This window comes from Pinus tabuliformis, chromosome J (assembly GCF_031772625.1).
Source record: "Pinus tabuliformis cultivar Carrire ecotype Pingquan chromosome J, CPIR1, whole genome shotgun sequence".
Taxonomy (NCBI): Eukaryota; Viridiplantae; Streptophyta; class Pinopsida; order Pinales; family Pinaceae; genus Pinus; species Pinus tabuliformis.
The window spans coordinates 1,218,911,270-1,218,935,014 of NC_142295.1; positions in this window are offsets into that span (position 1 = coordinate 1,218,911,270).

The following is a 23,745-nucleotide window of genomic DNA, read 5'->3' on the forward strand; positions in this document are numbered from 1 at the left end:
TAGTCAAAGGTCTCCTGCCATCAAATCTAGTCTTGGTTTTCATGAAACTGTTAAAGGTGAATCTAGCTCACAAAATGAAGCAAGGAACTCTAGTGCAAAATCAGAAATGCTCAACAATGAGATAAGAGGTCAACCACATCAACGACCAAGGAAAGAAAGTCTTCAAACAAAATCATTTACTCCTAACTATGGAAGTGTTAATCGATTCTTTCCTCTGATTAATAATGTTTAATGTTTTATATGTCATAATTTTGGACATGCTGCAGCCAGATGCAAAAGTAGAATGGTTCAAGCTAATAACAGCCACACACAAAGATCATCAACTTCGAGGTACTTTAAGTGATATTGTTTTTCTTGCAATATGTTTGGTCACAAAGCCATTAACTACTATATAGGGAATATGAAACATATAAGATGTTATGCTTGTAAAATTTTTGGGCATATAGCAAAAGAATGTAGGAGAAAAATTCAGCCAACATACCAAAAGGAGCAAACATCATCACACTTCAAGGTATGGAAGTAGAAGGAAGTACAACTAGAAATATGTGGCATAGCTCAGTATACAGACAGAACGGACTCAGGAGAATCTGAGAGTGTGAAATTTTAGTGTTCTAATTCTCATATGCAGTTATCATGAAGACAAGTCACGTATATACGTGAGTTCGAAGCTGCACAGGCACGTATATGTTGGTTTGATGAAGAAGTTGTGGGACAGACTCAGGAAAAGGGGTCTGATATGGTTCAGTCAATTATCAATCATCTCTTCTGTTCTGATTGATGATGATTATAGTCTGTTGATGATATGTAGAAGTGATTTTGACCCTCATAAGTTGTTGATGACTCGATATATAACTAGTTGATGATGATCCTTACTGATATATGAAATGATCAGATCTGACAGTAAATAGTTGGCACAGGTTCAAGGGGAGAATATGCTATGCTTCTAATAATGCATTGCTTGCATTATGTTTAGAAGTCTTTGATACTTATGTTGTTGAATTGTTTAAATGATACATCATGCTATGTTGCAATTATGAGTTGCCTATGATAAAGTCTCAGATGATACTTGTATTGCTTGGGGATACATAGTTGTTTATTCAGATCAGATTTATGGACGATATTGGATGACCTTTTGATGATGCATACAATACATATACATGGTGATCTTCGTAAGGACAAGGAGAAGTACAAATCTTGAGTACACAACTTCATAGTTTGTTGATGAGTCACTCATTTCTTTTATGTTGTTTTCATCATTCCTTCAAAGATGCATAAAATTCATATGGTGCAATTATGATGCAGGATTCCTATAGTTCTTGTCTCTCACATGGTTGGGGATTGTAGTTGGTATCAAGAAAGCTTTACAAATGACTATGAGCTCATGGTTTGCTAGATACATATTTCTATCTCTTTGATGGATACACATTATGTTGGATACATGGATGATTACTTAAGTTGCATATTGATAAATATTATTGGTTGGCCAAGAGAATGGTGTTATTTCAGGTGTCATGAAAACATAGCTATTTGAATACATGGATATTCAGAGAAATGGCTTACTTAGTCACATAATGATGATGACTTCTTACTTTATGATGATAGGCTTGATACTCACATATGTTGATTATCATGGTTGATGTTTATCTGATGTGGGATGTTCCCTAGTGATGATACATGGTTGATATATATTGAGGGTTCTTGTGGAAAGATCATGCAGTTCTTGTTGATGATGTTATGATCATAGGTGATGACTATGGTGTTTTCACATACATATGATATGTTTTTACGTTACTGCTTGGAGATATGACATATGCATAGTTGATTCATGGAAGGTTATGATAGCACTCTTTCTACTAAGGAAACAGAGCAAGTTGATCTTCATAACATAAAGAGGATGAGATGATATTTATATGTGGCATACTTTATCATAGGTTGATGCTATTTACATTCTCATATCTTGGGAACTAATGATGGACATATATAGGTTTGCTAGTCTGGATGTTGCTGACAGATGCTTATGGAACAGATCATATATGGTGTATGATAGTTGCTGATGACTATCATGGTCTTGCTTAGATCTTTGGTCTTTGTTATAAAAATGTATATCATTTGATGTAAAGGTCATATAAAGGCCCACAATATGTCTCTAACTGTCATAGTCTTTTAATATGTCCTTTTTGGTCATATGATGTAATTTGTACCCCCACTATGCATGGGAAGGATGATGTAATAATTGATATATTTCAGTCATGTATAAACAATTAATATATCCCCACTTGGCTCTGTAGATGAGACAAATTTGGTATATCCCAACTTGGTTGGGAGATTGATGTATGTATGAGTCATTGGTGATAGGAAGGTCATTCTCACATAGTTGAGTTATAGAGTCATGTTATTCTTTCAGAAAATATATATGTAGACTTTGCATGTGCTCAGGGGGAGAATGGATGGTATTGTGCATCTCAGCATGTACAAAGGGTGAGTTTAATCAGAGAACTCAACATGTGACTAGGGGGAGCATGATAAATGTTCATATTTAGCTGTTCATATATGAAAGTATTCATTTTGTTCATCCCTTTACCCTTGATATCAAAGGAGGAGAGTATCTTGGTCTGCCCTTTGCCCTTGATGTCAAAGGGGGAGAGTATTTTGGTGTTGCTTGTTATCTCTAACCATTTCTACAGCTTGTAGTAATCAACACCGACATAGTTCCCATCAAGTACAGAGGGGGATATTGTTGGCATTACGATACATGTGTTGTACTTGATGGCAGCCCACTTATAGCAGAACAAATCACTTGTATATGGTAACTATATGAATCTATAGGAGAGATATCAAATGTGACATAATGCATGGAAGTTGTGTTTACAGATGTGACAAAATGCAGGGCAGTTCAGAGGAATCAGTTCATAAGTAATGTACAATGGAAAATAACATTATAACAGGTCTATTCAAAGGGAACAAAGTAATGGTACAAAATAATAGGATGAAGGAACAAAAGACTACATATCAGAATCAAGAAGTTGAATAAAAAGGACATTTTCAATTATGTTAAGTTGTATACAAGGGTTCACTCTACAAAAAGAGTGTATACGTATGCACACACTTTCATAGAAGAAAAGGTGCGTATGGGATGAAAAATTAAGGAAATTAAAGTGGAAATAATACCAAGGTTCAATACCATGGTATTAGCCCACAATATTGAGTGGAGTAACGAATATTTGATCCCTTACAAGAATACCACAGGTCCTAAGTGTGGTTTTGGTCTCAGGTATTGGTCCAAGATTTTGGTCCGAGGTATTGGTACCAAGTGGTTTTGGTCCTAGGTATTGAGAAAGGCAAAAACTATATAAGGAGGAGAAGATGAAAGGGCTAAGTGCAGAAGTAATGAATATCTTCTGAAGTGCTAGATCAAAAGAAAATATGTTTGTTATGCCTTTTTGATGCTTTGCTTGATCTAGACTAATTATGCATCTGATAGTTTGATGATGGATGAGATCTAATGATGGATCACAATCATAATGACTTATCATTATGTGATTTGATAATGGATGGGCTAGATCTAATTGCTAACAGATGTTTTATCCTTTATATGTGATGATCTGGGTATGTCTGAAGTCAGGAATTGTAGCAAATTTATAAGTAAGTATTTGCAGATCTATACGCTGGTTCACTTTCGTGAAGGTGCGTATACACACTGGTTTGACTCTTCCAAGTTGTGTATGCAAAAGAAAAGTTTGAAGTTCAAGGATGACTGGTTTATCAGATCAATGATGTTGTTTTACTATTGTCTATCAATGAAGTCGTCTTAGATCTGAAAGTAAAATTGAATGCATAAAGAATTTGTCTCTCATTGGTTAATTGATTAAGAAATATGGATGATCCTTGTTGTTATCTATTTAGAACTATGTAATATGACAATAGATCTTCAGAATGTCACTAATTGGTACAGTTTGTGGTTCAGAAGTTTTATCATTCAGTATCTTTAGAGGTATATGTAGGTTGGGGAAAGGAAGTAGTGTATACACACATGTTTGCTTCATTAAAGGAGCATATACATTCTAACACATGCCTTTTGAGGCTACATCTAGTTCTGGTTGTTGATGCATTGTTATGCGTTCATATCTGTGTACTAGTTACAATGATCTATTTGTTCGAGTTGATTGGTTTGAATGAATGGATGATTTAGTTGTGTCAGAAGTTCAGTGATCGTTTGATTAAGTTGTGTCATAAGTTCAGAGGTTTCAGTGATTGATTTTTTCAGTTATATCAGAGATTGATTGGGTTTCAGTGATTGGTTGATGCAGATGTATTTGATGTTATATTGCTGTGGTGATTGATTTTGAGCTTCAATGTTACTAATGGGTCTAGTATGAAAATTTTATGAAATGTGGCCTTCATATTGTAGTATTGTGTACCAGGAGTATCCAGTGTGAAAATTTATGAAACGTGGTCCCTGGAGGATACTGAGGGTTGGAGCCTTTAGTGAGGAAGTCGAAGCTTCCCGCTAGTAGTGGCTAGTGATTTGATAAGGGGGTTGCAGCTCCCTTCCAGTATCAATTGGAGAACAAGTGAAGGTTGTAGCCTTCTGTAGGTTGGAGCCTATGTACTAATAAATATATTGACTAGTACAAGAACTAGAGGTTGTAGCTCCCTTCCAGAAGAAGCTGGAGAATGAGAGAAGGTTGTAGCCTTCTGCAGGTGGGTGCCTACGTACTGGTATGAGACTGCACTAGTACAAGATTGTAAACATATATTCTTATTATTAAAAGAAGATAGAGGCGATAGCAGCAGGTGGTTTTCACCCACATTGGGTTTCCACCTTAAATCTTGGTGTTCATGTGTCTTGCTTATGTGTGATGGTTTATTCCATTATTATTGCACATGGTTACTGTTTAATGTTCAATAAAGTACTGAAAAATTGGTTAAATATCAACATATGATGAATTAATTGAATCATAAGTTCACTGGATATACGCTGGTTACCTTAAGAAAAGTTGCGTGCACACGCGAGTTCCCTTCACTGAAGTAGCATATATAAATCTAATTATGGAAATGAAAAATTTATTGATTTGTAAATACTGATTCACCCCCCCTCTCATTATTATCTCCAACAATTGTTATCAGAGCAGGTCCTTTGGCAGAAGCTTGATTGCATGAAGGAGATCTGTAGAAACTATGGGAAAGAAGCTAAAGAAGAAAGCACCTCAAAAGAAGAATACATCTCAAGGAAATTGTGACAGTGGAAGAGACGATTGGCCATTATGTGGAACAACTCCTCAGATTCAGAATCACCTCAGAATGAAGATGAACAAGCAAAAGAATTTTTAGGTATGAATTTGTTGTCCTCAGGTGATACATTTCTCTGTTCATTTGAAGATAATGAATTTGAAAGTGAAACAAATGAATTTTCTCTTATGGGTGAAAGAGAAAGAAATAAAATAGAGGTAGAATTTAAAAAGCTCACAAACACAATTTGAGATCAAAAGGACCTAATTGATAAAAGGGAATTTTCTACAAAGAAGAAGTTACCAAATTAAAAGCCTAGTTGGACGAAGGAGACAAAGTAAGGAAGCAGTACAAGGAAAAGGAAGACCAATGACAAAGGCTATAGGATGAAGTGACATAATTGAGAATTGAAGCGAAGGAAAAGGACACAACAACCAAGGAACTTTTAGAAAAAACCAGCTACTGTGAAGGTCTTGAAGGTGTGATTGTTTCTCTAAAAGAAGATTTGAAAAATTCAAATAAGAAGAATGAAGAACTACTCCAGGCATTTCATGTACAAGAAAATGAAGTTCTTGAATTAAGGCAACAAGTGGAAGAAGGAAGAAAAGATGAAGAAATCATGAAGAAGTAGTATCTTGAAAAGGAAGAGCAATAGCAGGTTGAGGTAAATATCCTAAAAGGTAAATTGGAAGAAAATGATAAACTTTTATGATTTCAAGATAGTACTAAAATTTTGGATGACATTCTTAGTAGTCAAAGGTCTCCTGCCATCAAATCTGGTCTTGGTTTTCATGAAACTGTTAAAGGTGAATCTAGCTCACAAAATGAAGCAAGGAACTCTAGTGCAAAATCAAAAATGCTCAACAATGAGATAGAGGTCAACCACATCAACAACCAAGGAAAGAAAGTCTTCAAACAAAATCATTTACTCATAACTATGGAAGTGTTAATCGATTCTTTCCTCTGATTAATAATGTTCAATGTTTTATATGTCATAATTTTGGAAATGTTGCAGCCAGATGCAGAAGTAGAATGGTTCAAGCTAATAAGAGTCACACACAAAGATCATCAACTGCGAGGTACTTTAAGGGATATTGTTTTTATTGCAATATGTTGGTCACAAATCCATTAACTACTATAGAGGGAATATGAAACATATAAGATGTTATGCTTGTAAAACGTATGGCCATATAGCAAACGAATGCAGGAGAAAAACTTGGCCAACATACCAAAAGGAATAAACCTCATCACACTTCAAGGTATGGAAGAAGAAGGAAGTACAACCAGAAATATGTGGCATAGCTCAGTATACAGACAAAACAGACTCAGGAGAAACTGAGAGTATGAAATTTCAGTGCTCTAATTCTCATACGCAGTTATCATGAAGACAAGTCACATATATATGTGAGTTCAAAGCTTCACAGTCATGTATATGTTGGTTTGATAAAGAAGTTGTAGGACAGACTAGGGAAAATGGGTCTGATATGGTTCAGTCAATTATCAATCATCTTTTTTGTTCTGGTTGATTATGATTATAGTCTGTTGATGATATGTAGAAGTGATTTTGAACCTCATAAGTTGTTGATGACTTGATATATAACTATTTGATGATGATCCTTACTAATATATGCAATGATCAGATCTGACAATAAACAGTTGGCACAGGTTTAGGGGGAGAATATGCTATACTTATAATAAGGCATTGTTGGCATTATGTTTAGAAGTATTTGGTAAGTATGTTGTTGAAGTGTTTAAATGATACATCATGCTATGTTGCAGTTATGAGTTGCCTATGATAAAGTTTCAGATGATACTTGTATTGCTTGGTTATACATAGTTGCTATTCAGATCAGATTTATGGACGATACTGGATGACCTTTTGAAGATGCATACAATACATATACATGGTGATCTTCATATTGACAAGGAGAAGTACAAACCTTGAGTACACAACTTCATTATTTGATGGTGAGTCACTCATTTCTTTTATGTTGTTGTCATCGTGCCTTCAAAGATGCATAAAATTCATATGGTGTAGTTATGATGTAGGATTCCTATAGTTCTTGGCTCTCACATGGTTGAGGATTGTAGTTGGTATCAAGAAAGCTAGACAAATGACTATGAGCTCATGGTTTGCTAGATACATATTTCTATCTCTTTGATGGATACACATTATGTTGGATACATGGATGATTACTTAAGTTGCATATTGATAAATATTGTTGGTTGGCCAAGAGAATGGTGTTATTACAGGTGTCTTGAAGACAGCTATTTGAAGACATGGATATTTGGAGACATGGCTTACTTAGTCACATAATGATGATGACTTCTTACGTTATGGTGATAGGCTTCATACTCACATATGTTGATTATCATGGTTGATGCTTATCTGATGTGGGATGTTCCCTAGTGATGTTACATGGTTGATATATATTGAGGGTTCTTGTGGAAAGGTCATGCAGTTCTTGTTGATGATGTTATGATCATAGATCATGACTATGGTGTTTTCATATATACATATGATATGTTTTTACATTACTGCTTAGAGATAAGACATATGCATAGTTGATTCATGGAAGGTTATGATCAGGCTCTTTCTACTAAGGAAACATAGCAAGTTGATCTTGATAACATGAAGAGGATGAGTTGATATCTATATGTGGCATACTTTATCACAGGTTGATGATATTTACATTGTCATATCTTGGGAACTAATGATGGACATATACAGGTTGCTGGTCTAGATGTTGCTGACAGATGCTTATGGAACAGATCATATATGGTGTATGATAGTTGCTGATGACTATCACAGTCTTTCTTAGATCTTTGGTTTTTTTTATAAATTTCATGTATATCATTTGACGTAAAGGTAATATAAAGGCCCACAATATGTCTCTGTTTGTCATAGTCTTTTAATGAGTCCTTTTTGGTCATATGATGTAATTTTTACCCCCACTATGCATGGGAAGGGTGATGTAATAATTGCTATATTTCAGTTATGTATATCCAATTGGTATATCCCCACTTAGTTGGGTAGATGAGTCAAATTGGGTACATCCCCACTAGGTTGGAAGATTGATGTATGTATGATTCATTGGTGATAGGAAGGTCATACTCACATAGTTGAGTTATAGAGTCATGTTATTCTTTCAGAAAATATATTTGTAGACTCTGCATGTGCTTAGGGGGAGAATGGATGGTATAGTGCATCTCAACATTTACAAAGGGGGAGTTTAATCGGAGAATTCAGCATGTGCCTAGGGGGAGCATGATCACTATTCATATTTAGCTATTCATAAATGAAAGTATTCATTTTAGTCATCCCTTTATCCCTGATATCAAAAGACTAGAGTATCTTGGTCCGCCCTTTGTCCTTGATGTCAAAGGGGGAGAGCATTTTGGTGTTGCTTGTTATCTCTAAGCATTTCTACAGCTTGCAGTAATCAACACCAACATGGTTGCCATCAGGTCCAAAGGGGGAGATTGTTGGCATTATGATACATGTGTTGTACTTGATGGCAACCCACTTATAGCAGAACAGCTCACTTGTATATGGTAACTAGATGAATCTACTGGAGAGATATCAGATGTGACAGAATGCGTGGAAGTTGTGTTTACATATGTGACACAATGCAAGGTAGTTCAAAGGAATTAGTTCATAAGTAATGTACAATGGAAAATCACATTATAACAGGTCTATTCAGAGGGAACAAAGTAATGGTACAAAAGAATAGGATGAAGGAACAAAGGAATACAAATCAAAATCAAGAAATTGATTAAAAGGACATTTTCATGTATGTTAAGTTGTATATGTGGGTTCATTGTACAAAAAGAGCATGTACACAGAGGTTCACTGTACAAAAAGAGCATATACATATGCACACACTTTCATAGAAGAAAAAGTGCGTATGGGATGAAAAATTAAGGAAATTAAGCTGAAAGAATACCAAGGGTCAATACCATGGTATTAGCCCACAATATTGAGCAGAGTAATGAATATTTGATCCCTTCCAAGAATGCCATAGATCTTAAGTGTGGTTTTGGTCCAAGGTTTTGGTCTGAGGTATTTGATTCGAGGTATTTGGTCCAAGGTATTGGTCCTAGGTGGTTTTGGTCCGAGGTATTGAGAAAGGCCAAAACTATATAAGGAGGAGAAGATCAAAGGGCTAAGTGTAGAAGTAATGAATATCTTATGAAGTGCTAGATCAAAAGCAAATATGTGTGTTATGGGTTTTAGATGCTTTGCTTGACATAGACTAAGTATGCATCTGAGTGTTTGATGATGGATGAGATATAATGATGGATCACGATCATAATAACTTATCATTATGTGATCTGATAATGGATGGGCTAGATCTGATTGCTAACAGATGTTTTATCCTTTATATGTGACGATGGGGGTATGTCTGAAGTCGGGAATTGCAGCAAATTTATAAGTAAGTATTTGTAGATCTATACGCTGGTTCGCTTTGGTGAAGTTGCGTATACACACTAGTTTGACTCTTCGAAGTTGCGTATGCAAAAGAAATGCTTGATGTTCAAGGATGATTGGTCTATCAGATCAGTGATGTTGTTTCACTTTTGTCTATCAATGAAGTCTTCTTAGATCTGAAAGTAAAAATGAATGCATAAAGACTTTTCCTCTCATTGATTAATTGATTGAGAAAGACGGGTGTTCCTTGTTGTTGTCTATTTAGAACTTTGTAATATGATAGTAGATATTCAGAATGTCACTAATTGGTACAGTTTCTGGTTCAGAGGTTTTATGATTTAGTATCTTTAGAGGTATACATAGGTTGGGGAAAAGGAAGTAGTGTATACGCGCATGTTTGCTTCATTAAAGGAGCATATACATTATAACACATGCCTTTTGAGGCTACAATTAGTTCTGATTGTTGATGCAGTGTTCTGGTTTTAGATTTGTGTACTAGTTACAGTGATCTGTTTGTTCCAGTTGATTCATTTGAATGAACGGATGATTCTGTTGTGTCAGAAGTTCAGTGATTGTTTGATTAAGTTGTGTCAGAAGAGGTTTCATTTATTGATTGTTTTAGTTATATCAGAGATTGATCATTGGGTTTCAGTTCTATTAGGGATTGATTGGGTTTCAGTGATTGGTTGATGCAGATGTATTTGATGGTTGTATTGCTTTGGTGATTGATTTTGATCTTCAATTTTAGTAATGGGTCTACTATGACAGTTTAATGAAACGTGCCCTTCATATTGTAGTATTGTGTACCAGGAGTATCCAATGTGAAAATTTATGAAACGTGGTCCCTGGAGGATACTGAGGGTTGGAGACTTCAGTGAGGAAGTCGAAGCTTCTTGCTAGTAGTGGCTGGTGATTTGATAAAGGGGTTGGAGCTCCCTTCGAGTAGAAATTGGAGAACAAGTGAAGGTTGTAGCCTTCTGTAGGCAGGAGCCTACGTACTAGTAAATATATCGTCTAGTACAAGAACTAGGTGGTTGTAGCTCCCTTCTAGAAGAAGCTGGAGAACGAGAGAAGGTTGTATCCTTCTGCAGGCGGGTGCCTCTGTACTGGTATGAGTCTACACTAGTACAAGATTGTAAACATATTTTCTTATTATTAAAAGAAGATAGAGACAATAGCAGCAGGTGGTTTTCACCCACATTGGGTTTCCACCTTAAATCTTTGTGTTCATGTGTCTTGCTTATGTGTGATGGTTTATTCCATTATTATTGCACATGGTTACTATTTAATGTTTAATAAAGTATTGAAGCACTGCTTAAATATCAACATACGATGAATTAATTGAATCATAAGTTCACTGGATATATGTTGGTTGCCTTAAGAACAGTTGCATCCACACGCGAGTTCCCTTCACTGAAGTAGCGTATATAAATCTGATTATGGAAATGAAAAATTTATTGATTTGTAAATATTGATTCACCCCCCCTCTCATTATTATTTCCAACAATTGTTATCAGAGCAGGTCCTTTGGTAGAAGCTTGATTGCTTGAAGGAGATATGTAGAAACAATGGGAAAGAAGCTAAAGAATAAAGCACCTCAAAAGAAGAAGACATCTCAATGAAACTGTGACAGTGGAAGAGACAATTGGCCGTTATGTGGAAGCAACTCCTCAGAGTCAAAATCACCTCAGAATGAATATTTACAAGCAAAAGAATTTTCAGGTATGAATTTGTTGTCCTCTGGTGATACATTTCTCTCTTCATTTGAAGATAATGAATGTGACAGTGAAACAAATGAATTTTCTCTTATGGGTGAAAGAGAAAGAAATCAAATAGAGGCAGAATTTAAAAAGCTCACAAACACAATTCGAGATCAAAAGGACCTAATTGATAAAAGGGAATGTTCCTACAAAGTAGAAGTTACCAAATTAAAGCCTAGTTGGAGGAAGGAAACAAAGTAAGGAAGCAGTACAAGGAAAAGGAAGACCAATGTCAAAGGTTACAGGATGAAGTGACATAACTGAGAATTGAAGTGAAGGAAAAGGACACAACGACCAAGGAACTTTTAGAAAAAAACCAGCTACTATGAAGGTCTTGAAGGTGTGATTGTTTCTCTAAAAGAAGATCTGAAAAATTCAAATAAGAAAAATGAAGAACTACTCCAAGAATTTCAAGTACAAGAAAATGAAGTTCTCAAATTAAGGCAACAAGTGGAAGAGGGAAGAAAAGATGAAAAAAACATGAAGAATTAGTATCTTGAAAAGGAAGAGCAATATCAGGTTGAGGTAAATATCCTAAAAGGTAAATTAGAAGAAAAGGATAAACTTTTACGATTTCAAGATAGTACTAAGATTTTTTATGACATTCTTAGTAGTCAAAGGTCTCTTGGCATCAAATCTGGTCTTGGTTTTCATGAAACTGTTAAAGGTGAATCTAGCTCACAAAATGAAACAAGGAACTCTAGTGCAAAATAAAAAATGCTCAACAATGAGATAAAGGTCAACCACATCAACAACCAAGGAAAGAATGTCTTCAAACAAAATCATTTACTCCTAACTATGGAAGTGTTAATCGATTCTTTCCTCTGATTAATAATGTTCAATGTTTTATATGTCATAATTTAGGACATGTTGCAGCCAGATGCAGAAGTAGAATGGTTCAAGATAATAACAGTCACACAGAAAGATCATCAACTTCGAGGTACTTTAAGGGATATTATTTTTATTGCAATATGTTTGGTCACAAATCCATTAACTGCTATAGAGGGAATATGAAACATATAAGATGTTATGCTTGTAAGAAGTTTGGGCATATAGCAAAAGAATGCAGGAGAAAAATTTGGCCAACATACCAAAAGGAGCAAACCTCATCACACTTCAAGGTATGGAAGAAGAAGGAAGTACAACCATAAATATGTGGCATAGCTTAGTATACAAACAAAACAGACTCAGGAGAAACTGAGAGTATGAAATTTCAGTGCTCTAATTCTCATACGCAGTTATCATGAAGACAAGTCACGTATATATGCGAGTTCGAAGCTGCACAGTCATGTATACATTTGTTTGATGAAGAAGTTGTAGGAAAGACTCGGGAAAAGAGGTTTGATATGGTTCAGTCAATTATAAATCATCTTTCTTGTTCTGATTGATTATGATTATAGTCTGTTGATGATATGTAGAAGTGATTTTGAACCTCATAAGTTGTTGATGACTTGATAAATAACTAGTTGATGATGATCCTTACAGATATATGCAATGATCAGATCTGACAATAAACAGTTTGCACAAGTTCAGCGGGAGAATATGCTATGCTTCTAATAATGCATTGTTGGAATTATGTTCAGAAGTCTTTGGTAATTATGTTGTTGAAGTGTTTAAATGATACATCATGTTATGTTGCAGTTATGAGTTACCTATGATAAAGTCTCAGATGATACTTGTATTGCTTGGGTATGCATAGTTGCTATTCAGATCAGATTTATGGACGATACTAGATGACCTTTTGATTATTCATACAATACATATACATGGTGATCTTCATATGGACAAGGAGAAGTACAAATCTTGAGTACACAACTTCATTATTTGATGATGAGTCAGTCATTTCTTTTATGTTGTTGTCGTCATGCCTTCAAAGATGCATAAAATTCATATGGTGTAGTTATGATGCAGGATTCCTATAGTTCTTGGCTCTCACATGGTTGAGGATTGTAGTTGGTATCAAGAAAGCTAGACAAATGACTATGAGCTCATGGTTTGCTAGATACATATTTCTATTTCTTTGATGTATACACATTATGTTGGATACATGGATGATTACTTAAGATGCATATTGATAAATATTATTGGTTGGCCAAGAGAATGGTGTTATTGCAGGTGTCATGAAGACATAGCTATTTGAAGACATGGATATTCGGAGACATGGCTTACTTAGTCACATAATGATGATGACTTCTTACTTTATGGTGATAGGCTTCATACTCACATATGTTGATTATCATGGTTGATGCTTATCCGATGTGGGATGTTCCCTAGTGATGATACATGATTGATATATATTGAGGGTTCTTGTGGAAAGATCATGCAGTTCTTCTTGATGATGTTATGATCATAGATGATGACTATGGTGTTTTCACATACATATGATAGGTTTTTACATTACTGCTTGGAGATATGACATATGCATATTTGATTCATGGAAGGTTATGATAAGGCTCTTTCTACTAAGGAAACAGAGCAAATTGATCTTGATAACATCAAGAGGATGAGTTGATATCTATATGCGGCATACTTTATCACAGGTTGACGATATTTACATTTTCATATCTTGGGAACTAATGATGGACATATACATGTTGTTGGTATAGATGTTGCTGACACATGCTTATGGAACAGATCATATATGGTGTATGATAGTTGCTGGTGACTATCACAGTCTTGCTTAGATCTTTGCTCTTTGTTATAAATGTCATGTATATCATTTGATGTAAAGGTAATATAAAGGCCCACAATATGTCTCTGTCTATCATAGTCTTTTAATGAGTCCTTTTTGGTCATATGATGTAATTTGTACCCCCACTATGCATGGGAAGGATGATGTAATAATTGCTATATTTCAGTCATGTATAACCAATTGGTATATCCCCACTTAGTTGGGTAGATGAGTAAAATTTGGTATATCCCCACTTGGTTGGAAGATTGATGTATGTATGATTCGTTGGTGATAGGAAGGTCATACTCACATAGTTGAGTTATAGAGTCATGTTATTCTTTCAGAAAATATATTTGTAGAATCTGCATGTGCTCAGGGGGAGAATGGATGGTATAGTGCATCTCAGCATGTACAAAGGGGGAGTTTAATCAGAGAATTCAGCATGTGCCTAGGGGGAGCATGATCAAAGTTCATATTTAGCTATTCATAAATGAAAGCATTCATTTTGGTCATCCCTTTACCCTTGATATCAAAGGACGAGAGTATCTTGGTCTGCCATTTGTCCTTGATGTCAAAGGGGGAGAGTATTTTGGTGTTGCTTGTTATCTCTAACCGTTTCTACAGCTTGCAGTAATCAACACCAACATGGTTGCCATCAAGTCCAAAGGGGGAGATTGTTGGCATTATTATACATGTGTTGGACTTGATGGCAACCCACTTATAGCAGAACAACTCACTTGTATATGGTAACTAGATGAATCTATGTAACTATATGAATCTACAGGAGAGATATCAGATGTGACAGAATGCATGGAAGTTGTGTTTACAGATGTGACACAATGTAGGGCAGTTCAAAGGAATCAGTTCATAAGTAATGTACAATGGAAAATCACATTATAACAGGTCTATTTAGAGGGAACAAAGTAATGGTACAAAAGAATAGGATGAAGGAACAAAGGACTACAAATCAGAATCAAGAAATTGATTAAAAGGACATTTTCATGTATGTGAAGTTGTATACGTGGGTTCACTGTACAAAAAGAGAGTGTACATAGAGGTTCACTATACAAAAAGAGCATATACATATACACACACTTCCATAGAAGAAAAAGTGCGTATGGGATGAAAAATTAAGGAAATTAAGCTGAAAGAATACCAAGGGTCAATACCATGGTATTAGCCCACAATATTGAGCAGAGTAACGAATATTTGATCCCTTCCAAGAATACCACAGATCCTAAGTGTGGTTTTGGTCCAAGGTATTCGTCCAAGGTTTTGGTCCGAGGTATTTGATTCGAGGTATTTGGTCCAAGGTATTGGTCCTAGGTGGTTTTGGTCCAAGGTATTGAGAAAGGCCAAAAATATATAAGGAGGAGAAGATCAAAGGGATAAGTGCAAAAGTAATGAATATCTTATGAAGTGCTAGATCAAAAGCAAATATGTGTGTTATGGTTTTTTGATGCTTTGCTTGATCTAGACTAAGTATGCATCTAAGTGTTTGATGATGGATGAGATCTAATGATGGATCACGATCATAATAACTTATCATTATGTGATCTGATAATGGATGGGCTAGATCTGATTGCTAACAGATGTTTTATCCTTTATATGTGATGATGTGGGTATGTCTGAAGTCGGGAATTGCAACGAATTTATAAGTAAGTATTTGTAGATCTATACACTGGTTCGCTTTGGTGAAGGTGTGTATACACACTAGTTCGACTCTTCCAAGTTGCGTATGAAAAAGAAAAGCTCGATGTTCAAGGATGACTGGTCTATCAGATCAGTGATGTTGTTTTATTGTTGTCTATCAATGAAGTCTTCTTAGATCTGAAAGTAAAACTGAATGCATAAATAGTTTGTCTCTCATTTATTAATTGATTGAGAAAAACAGGTGTTCCTTGTTGCTATCTGTTTAGAACTCTGTAATATGATAGTAGATTTTTAGAATGTCACTAATTGGTATAGTTTCTGGTTCAAAGGTTTTATGATTCAATATATTTAGAGGTATACATAGGTTGGGGAAAAGGAAGTAGTGTATACATGCATGTTTGCTTCATTAAAGGAGAGTATACATTCTAACACATGCCTTTTGAGGCTACAGTTAGTTTTGATTGTTGATGTAGTGTTCTGGTTTCATATTTGTGTACTAGTTTCAGTGATCTGTTTGTTCCAATTTATTGGTTTGAATGAACAGATGATTCAGTTGTGTCAGAAGTGCAGGGATTGTTTGATTAAGCTGTGTCAGAAGTTTAGGGGTTTCAGTGATTGATTGTTTTAGTTATATCAGAGATTGATGATTGGGTTTCAGTTATATTAGAGATTGATTGGGTTCAATGATTGGTTGATATGGATGTATTTGATGGTTTTATTGCCATGGTGATTGATTTTTAGCTTCAATTTTAGTAATGGGTCTAGTATGAAAATTTGATGAAACGTGCCTTTCATATAGTAGTATTGTGTACCAGGAGTATCCAGTGTGAAAATTTATTAAACGTGGTCCCTGCAGGATACTGAGGGTTGGAGCCTTCAGTGAGGAAGTCAAAGCTTCCCACTAGTAGTGGCTGGTGATTTGATTAGGGGGTTGGAGCTCCCTTCTAGTAGTAGTTGGAGAACGAGTGAAGGTTGTAGCCTTCTGTAGGTCAGAACCTACATACTAGTAAATATATCGGCTAGTACAAGAACTAGGGGGTTGTAGATCCCTTCCAGAAGAAGCTGGAGAACGAGAGAAGGTTGTAGCCTTCTACAGGTGGGTGCCTGAGTACTGGTATGAGTGTGCACTAGTACAAGATTGTAAACATGTTTTCTTATTATTAAAAGAAGACATAGACGATAGCGGCAGGTGTTTTTCACCCACATTGGGTTTCCACCTTAAATCTTTGTGTTCATGTATCCTGCTTTTGTGTGATGGCTTATTATGTTATTACTACACATGGTTACTATTTAATGTTTAATAAAGTACCGATGTACTGGTTAAAGATCAACATATGATGAATTAATTGAATCATAAGTTCATTGGATATACATTGGTTGCCTTAAGAATAGTTGCATGCACACGCGAGTTCCCTTTACTGAAGTAGCGTATATAAATCTGATTATGGAAATGAAAAAATTATTGATTTGTAAATACTGATTCACCCCCCCTCTCATTATTATTTCCAACAATTTTTATCAGAGCAGGGCCTTTGGCATTAGCTTGATTGCTTGAAGGAAATCTGTAGAAACAATGGGAAAGAAGCTAAAGAAGAAAGCACCTAAAAAGAAGAAGACATCTCAATGAAACTGTGATAGTGGAAGAGGCAATTGGCCATTATGTGGAAGCAACTCCTCAGCTTCAGAATCACCTCAGAATGAAGATGAACAAGCAAAAAAAATTTCAGGTATGAATTTGTTGTCCTCTGGTGATACATTTATCTGTTCATTTGAAGATAACGAATGTGACAGTGAAACAAATGAATTTTCTCTTATGGGTGAAAGAGAAAGAAATCAAATAGAGGCAGAATTTAAAAATCTCACAAACACAATCTGAGATCAAAAGGACCTAATTGATAAAAGGGAATGTTCCTACAAAGAAGAAGTTACCAAATTAAAAGCCTAGTTGGAGGAAGGAAACAAAGTAAGGAAGCAGTACAAGGAAAAGGAAGACCAATGTCAAAGGCTACAGGATGAAGTGACATAATTGAGAATTGAAGCGAAGGAAAAGGACACAACAACCAAGGAACTTTTAGAAAAAACCAGCTACTGTGAAAGTCTTGAAGGTGTGATTGTTTCTCTAAAAGAAGATCTAAAAAATTCAAATAAGCAGAATGAAGAACTACTCCAAGAATTTCAAATAAAAGAAAATGAAGTTCTCGAATTAAGGAAACAAGTGGAAGAAGGAAGAAAAGATGAAGAAATCATGAAGAAGTAGTATCTTGAAAAGAAAGAGCAATAGAAGGTTGAGGTAAATATCCTAAAATGTAAATTAGAAGAAAAGGATAAACTTTTACGATTTCAAGATAGTACTAAAATTTTGGATGACATTCTTAGTAGTCAAAGGTCTCCTGCCATCAAATCTGGTCTTGGTTTTCATGAAACTGTTAAAGGTGAATCTAGCTCACAAAATGAAGCAAGGAACTCTAGTGCAAAATCAAAAATGCTCAACAATGAGATAAGAGGTCAACCACATCAAAAACCAAGGAAAGAAAGTCTTCAAACAAAATCATTTACTCCTAACTATGGAAGTGTTAATCGATTCTTTCCTCTGATTAATAGTGTTCAATGTTTTATATGTCATAATTTTGGACATGTTGTAGCCAGATGCAGAAGTAGAATGGTTCAAGCTAATAACAGTCAGACACAAAGATCATCAACTTCGAGGTACTTTAAGGGATATTGTTTTTATTGCAATATGTTTGGTCACAAATCCATTAACTGCTATAGAGGGAATATGAAACATATAAGATGTTATGCTTGTAAAACGTTTGGACATATAGCAAAAGAATGCAGGAGAAAAATTTGGCCAACATACCAAAGGAGCAAACCTCTTCACACTTCAAGGTATGGAAGAAGAAGGAAGTACAACCATAAATATGTGGCATAGCTCAGTATATAGACAAAACAGACTCGGGAGAAACTGAGAGTATGAAATTTCAATGCTCTAATTCTCATACACAGTTATCATGAAGACAAGTCATGTATATACGCGAGTTCGAAGCTGCATAGTCATGTATATGTTGGTTTTATGAAGAAGATGTAGGACAGACTCGGCAAAAGGGGTATGATATGGTTCAATAAATTATCAATCATCTTTTCTATTCTGATTGATTATTATTATAGTATGTTGATGATATGTAGAAGTGATTTTGAACCTCATAAGTTTTTGATGACTTGATATATAACTATTTGATGATGATCCTTACTGATATATGCAATAATCATATCTAACAGTAAACAGTTGGCACAGGTTCACGGGGAGAATATGCTATGCTTCTAATAATGCATTGTTGGCATTATGTTCAGAAGTCTTTGGTAATTATGTTGTTGAAGTGTTTAAATGATACATCATGCTATGTTGTAGTTATGAGTTCCCTATGATAAAGTCTCAGATGATACTTGTATTTCTTGGGTATACATAATTGCTATTCAGATCAGATTTATGGACGATACTAGATGACCTTTTGATGATTCATACAATACATATACATGGTGATCTTCATATGGACAAGGAGAAGTACGAATCTTGAGTACACAACTTCATTATTTGATGATGAGTCACTCAGTTATTTTATGTTGTTGTCGTCATGCCTTCAAAGATGCATAAAATTCATATGGTGTAGTTATGATGCAGGATTCCTATAGTTCTTGGCTCTCACATGGTTGAGGATTGTAGTTGGTATCAAGAAAGCTTGACAAATGACTATGAGCTCGTGGTTTGCTAGATACATATTTCTATCTCTTTGATGGATACACATTATGTTGGATACATGGATGATTTCTTAAGTTGCATATTGATAAATATTGTTGGTTGGCCAAGAGAATGGTGTTATTGCAGGTGTCATGAAGACATAGCTATTTGAAGACATGGATATTCGGAGACATGGCTTACTTAGTCACATAATGATGATGACTTCTTACTTTATGGTGATAGGCTTCATACTCACATATGTTGATTATCATGGTTGATGCTTATCTGATGTGTGATGTTCCCTAGTGACGATACATGGTTGATATATATTGAGGGTTCTTGTGGAAAGATCATGCAGTTCTTCTTGATGATGTTATGATCATAGATGATGACTATGGTGTTTTCACATACATATGATATGTTTTTACATTACTGCTTAGAGATAAGACATATGCATAGTTGATTCATGGAAGGTTATGATCAGGCTCTTTCTACTAAGGAAACATAGCAAGTTGATCTTGATAACATGAAGAGGATGAGTTGATATCTATATGTGGCATACTTTATCACAGGTTGATGATATTTACATTGTCATATCTTGGGAACTAATGATGGACATATAGAGGTTGATGGTCTAGATGTTACTGGTAGATGCTTATGGAACAGATCATATATGGTGTATGATAGTTGCTGATGACTATCACAGTCTTGCTTAGATTTTTGGTCTTTGTTATAAATGTCATGTATATCATTTGATGTAAAGGTAATATAAAGGCCCACAATATGTCTCTGTCTGTCATAGTCTTTTAATGAGTCCTTTTTGGTCATATGATGTAATTTGTACCCCCACTATGGATGGGAAGGATGATGTAATAATTGCTATATTTCAGTCATGTATAACTAATTGGTATATCCCCACTTAGTTGGGTAGATGAGTCAAATTTGGTATATCCCCACTTGGTTGGAAAATTGATGTATGTATGATTCATTGGTGATAGGAAGGTCATACTCACATAGTTGAGTTATAGAGTCATGTTATTCTTTCAGAAAATATATTTGTAGACTCTGCATGTGCTCAGGGGGAGAATGGATGGTATAGTGGATCTCAGCATGTACAAAGGGGGAGTTTAATCAGAGAATTCGGCATGTGGCTAGGGGGAGCATGATTAATGTTCATATTTAGTTGTTCATAAATGAAATTATTAATTTTGGTCATCCCTTTACCCTTGATATCAAAGGATGAGAGTATCTTGGTCCGCCCTTTGTCCTTGATGTCAAAGGGGGAGAGCATTTTGGTGTTGCTTGTTATCTCTAAGCGTTTCTACAGCTTGCAGTAATCAACACCAACATGGTTGCCATCAAGTCCAAAGGGGGAGATTGTTGACATTATGATACATGTGTTGTACTTGATGGCAACCCACTTATAGCATAAAAACTCACTTGTATATGGTAACTAGATGAATCTACTGGAGAGATATCAGATGTGACAGAATGCATGGAAGTTGTGTTTACAGATGTGACACAATGCAGGGCAGTTCAAAGGAATCAGTTCATAAGTAATGTACAATGGAAAATCACATTATAACAGGTCTATTCAAAGGGAACAGAGTAATGGTACAAAAGAATAGGATGAAGGAACAAAGGACTACAAATCAAAATCAAGAAATTGATTAAAAGGACATTTTCATGTATGTTAAGTTGTATATGTGGGTTCACTGTACAAAAAGAGCATGTACACAGAGGTTCACTGTACAAAAAGAGCATATACATTTGCACACACTTCCATAGAAGAAAATGTCCGTATGGGATGAAAAATTAAGGAAATTAAGTTGAAAGAATACCAAGGGTCAATACCATGGTATTAGCCCACAATATTGAGCAGAGTCACGAATAGTTGATCCCTTCCAAGAATACCACAGATCCTAAGTGTGTCTTTGGTCCAAGGTATTGGTCCAAGGTTTTGGTCCAAGGTATTTGATTCGAGGTATTTGGTCCAAGGTATTGGTCCTAAGTGCTTTTGGTCTGAGGTATTGAGAAAGGCCAAAACTATATAAGGAGGAGAAGATCAAAGGGTTAAGTGCAGAAATAATGAATATCTTATGAAGTGCTAGATCAAAAGAAAATATGTGTGTTATGGGTTTTTTATGCTTTTCCTTATCTAGACTAAGTATGCATCTGAGTGTTTGATGATGGATGAGATCTAATGATGGATCACGATCATAATAACTTATCATTATGTGATCTGATAATGGATGGGCTAGATCTGATTGCTAATATATGTTTTATCCTCTATATGTGATGATTTGGGTATGTCCGAAGTCGCGAATTGCAACAAATTTATAAGTAAGTATTTGTAGATCTATACGCTGGTTCACTTTGGTGAAGGTGCGTATACACACTGGTTCGACTCTTCCAAGTTGTGTATTCAAAAAAAAAGCTTGATGTTCAAGGATGACTGGTCTATCAGATCAATGATGTTTTTTTACTGTTGTCTATCAATGAATTCTTCTTAGATCTGAAAGTAAAAGTGATTGCATAAGTAGTTTGTCTCTCATTGATTAATTGATTGAGAAAGACGGGTAATCCTTGTTGCTATCTGTTTAGAACTCCGTAATATGATAGTAGATATTCAGAATGTCACTAATTGGTATAGTTTCTGGTTCAGAGGTTTTATGATACAGTATCTTTATAGGTATACACAGGTTGGGGAAAAGGAAGTAGTGTATACACACATGTTTGCTTCATTAAAGGAGCGTATACATTCTAGCACATGCCTTTTGAGGCTACAGTTAGTTCTGATTGTTGATGTAGTGTTCTAGTTTCAGATTTGTGTACTAGTTACAGTGATCTGTTTGTTCCAGTTGACTGGTTTGAATGAACGGATGATTCAGTTGTGTCAGAAGTTCAGTGATTGTTTGATTAAGTTGTGTCAGAAGTTTAGAGGTTTCAGTGATTGATTGTTTCAGTTATATCAGAGATTGATGATTGGGTTTCAGTTATATTAGAGATTGATTGGGTTTCAGTGATTGGTTGATGCCGATGTATTTGATGGTTGTATTGCCATGGTGATTGATTTTCAGCTTCAATTTTAGTAATGGGTCTAGTATGAAAATTTGATGAAACATGCCCATCATATAGTAGTATTGTGTACCAGGAGTATCCAGTGTGAAAATTTATGAAACGTGGTCCCTAGAGGATACTGAGGGTTGGAGCCTTCAGTGAGGAAGTTGAAGCTTCCCACTAGTAGTGGCTGGTGATTTGATCAGGGGGGTTGGAGCTCCCTTCCAGTAATAGTTGGAGAATGAGTGAAGGTTGTAGCCTTATGTAGGTCGAAGCCTACGTACTAGTAAATATATCGGGTAGATATACATTGGTTGCCTTAAGAATAGTTGCGTGCAGACGCGAGTTCCCTTCACTAAGGTAGCGTATATAAATTTGATTATGGCAATGAAAAAGTTATTGATTTGTAAATACTGATTCACCCCCCCTCTTAGTATTATTTCCAACAATTGGTATCAGAGCGGGTCCTTTGGCATAAGCTTGATCGCTTGAAGGAGATTCGTAGAAACAATGGGAAAGAAGATAAAGAGGAAAGCACCTCAAAATAAGAAGACATCTCCTGTGACAGTGGAAGAGACGATTGGCCATTATGTGGAAGCAACTCGTCACATTCAGAATCACCTCAGAATGAAGATGAACAAGCAAAAGAATTATCAGGTACGAATTTGTTGTCATCTAGTGATACATTTCTCTGTTCATTTGAAGATAATGAGTGTGACAGCGAAACAAATGAATTTTCTCTTATGGGTGTAAGAGAAAGAAATCAAATAGAGGCAGAATTTAAAAAGCTCACAGACACAATTCGAGATCAAAAGGACCTAATTGATAAAAGGGAATGTGCCTACAAAGAATAAGTTACCAAATTAAACGCCCAATTGGAGGAAGGAAACAAATTAAGGAAGCAGTACAAGGAAAAGGAAGATCAATGTCAAAGGTTGCAGGATGAAGTGCATAATTGAGAATTGAAGCGAATGAAAAGGATATAAAAACCAAGCAACTTTTAGAAAGAACCAGCTATTGTGAAGGTCTTGAAGGTGTGATTGTTTCTCTAAAAGAAGATCTCAAAAATTAAAATAAGGAGAATGAAGAACTACTACAAGCATTTCAAGTACAAGAAAATGAAGTTCTCGAATTAAGGCAACAAGTGGAAGAAGGAAGAAAAGATGAAGAAATCATGAAGAAGCAGTATCTTGAAAAGGAAGAGCAA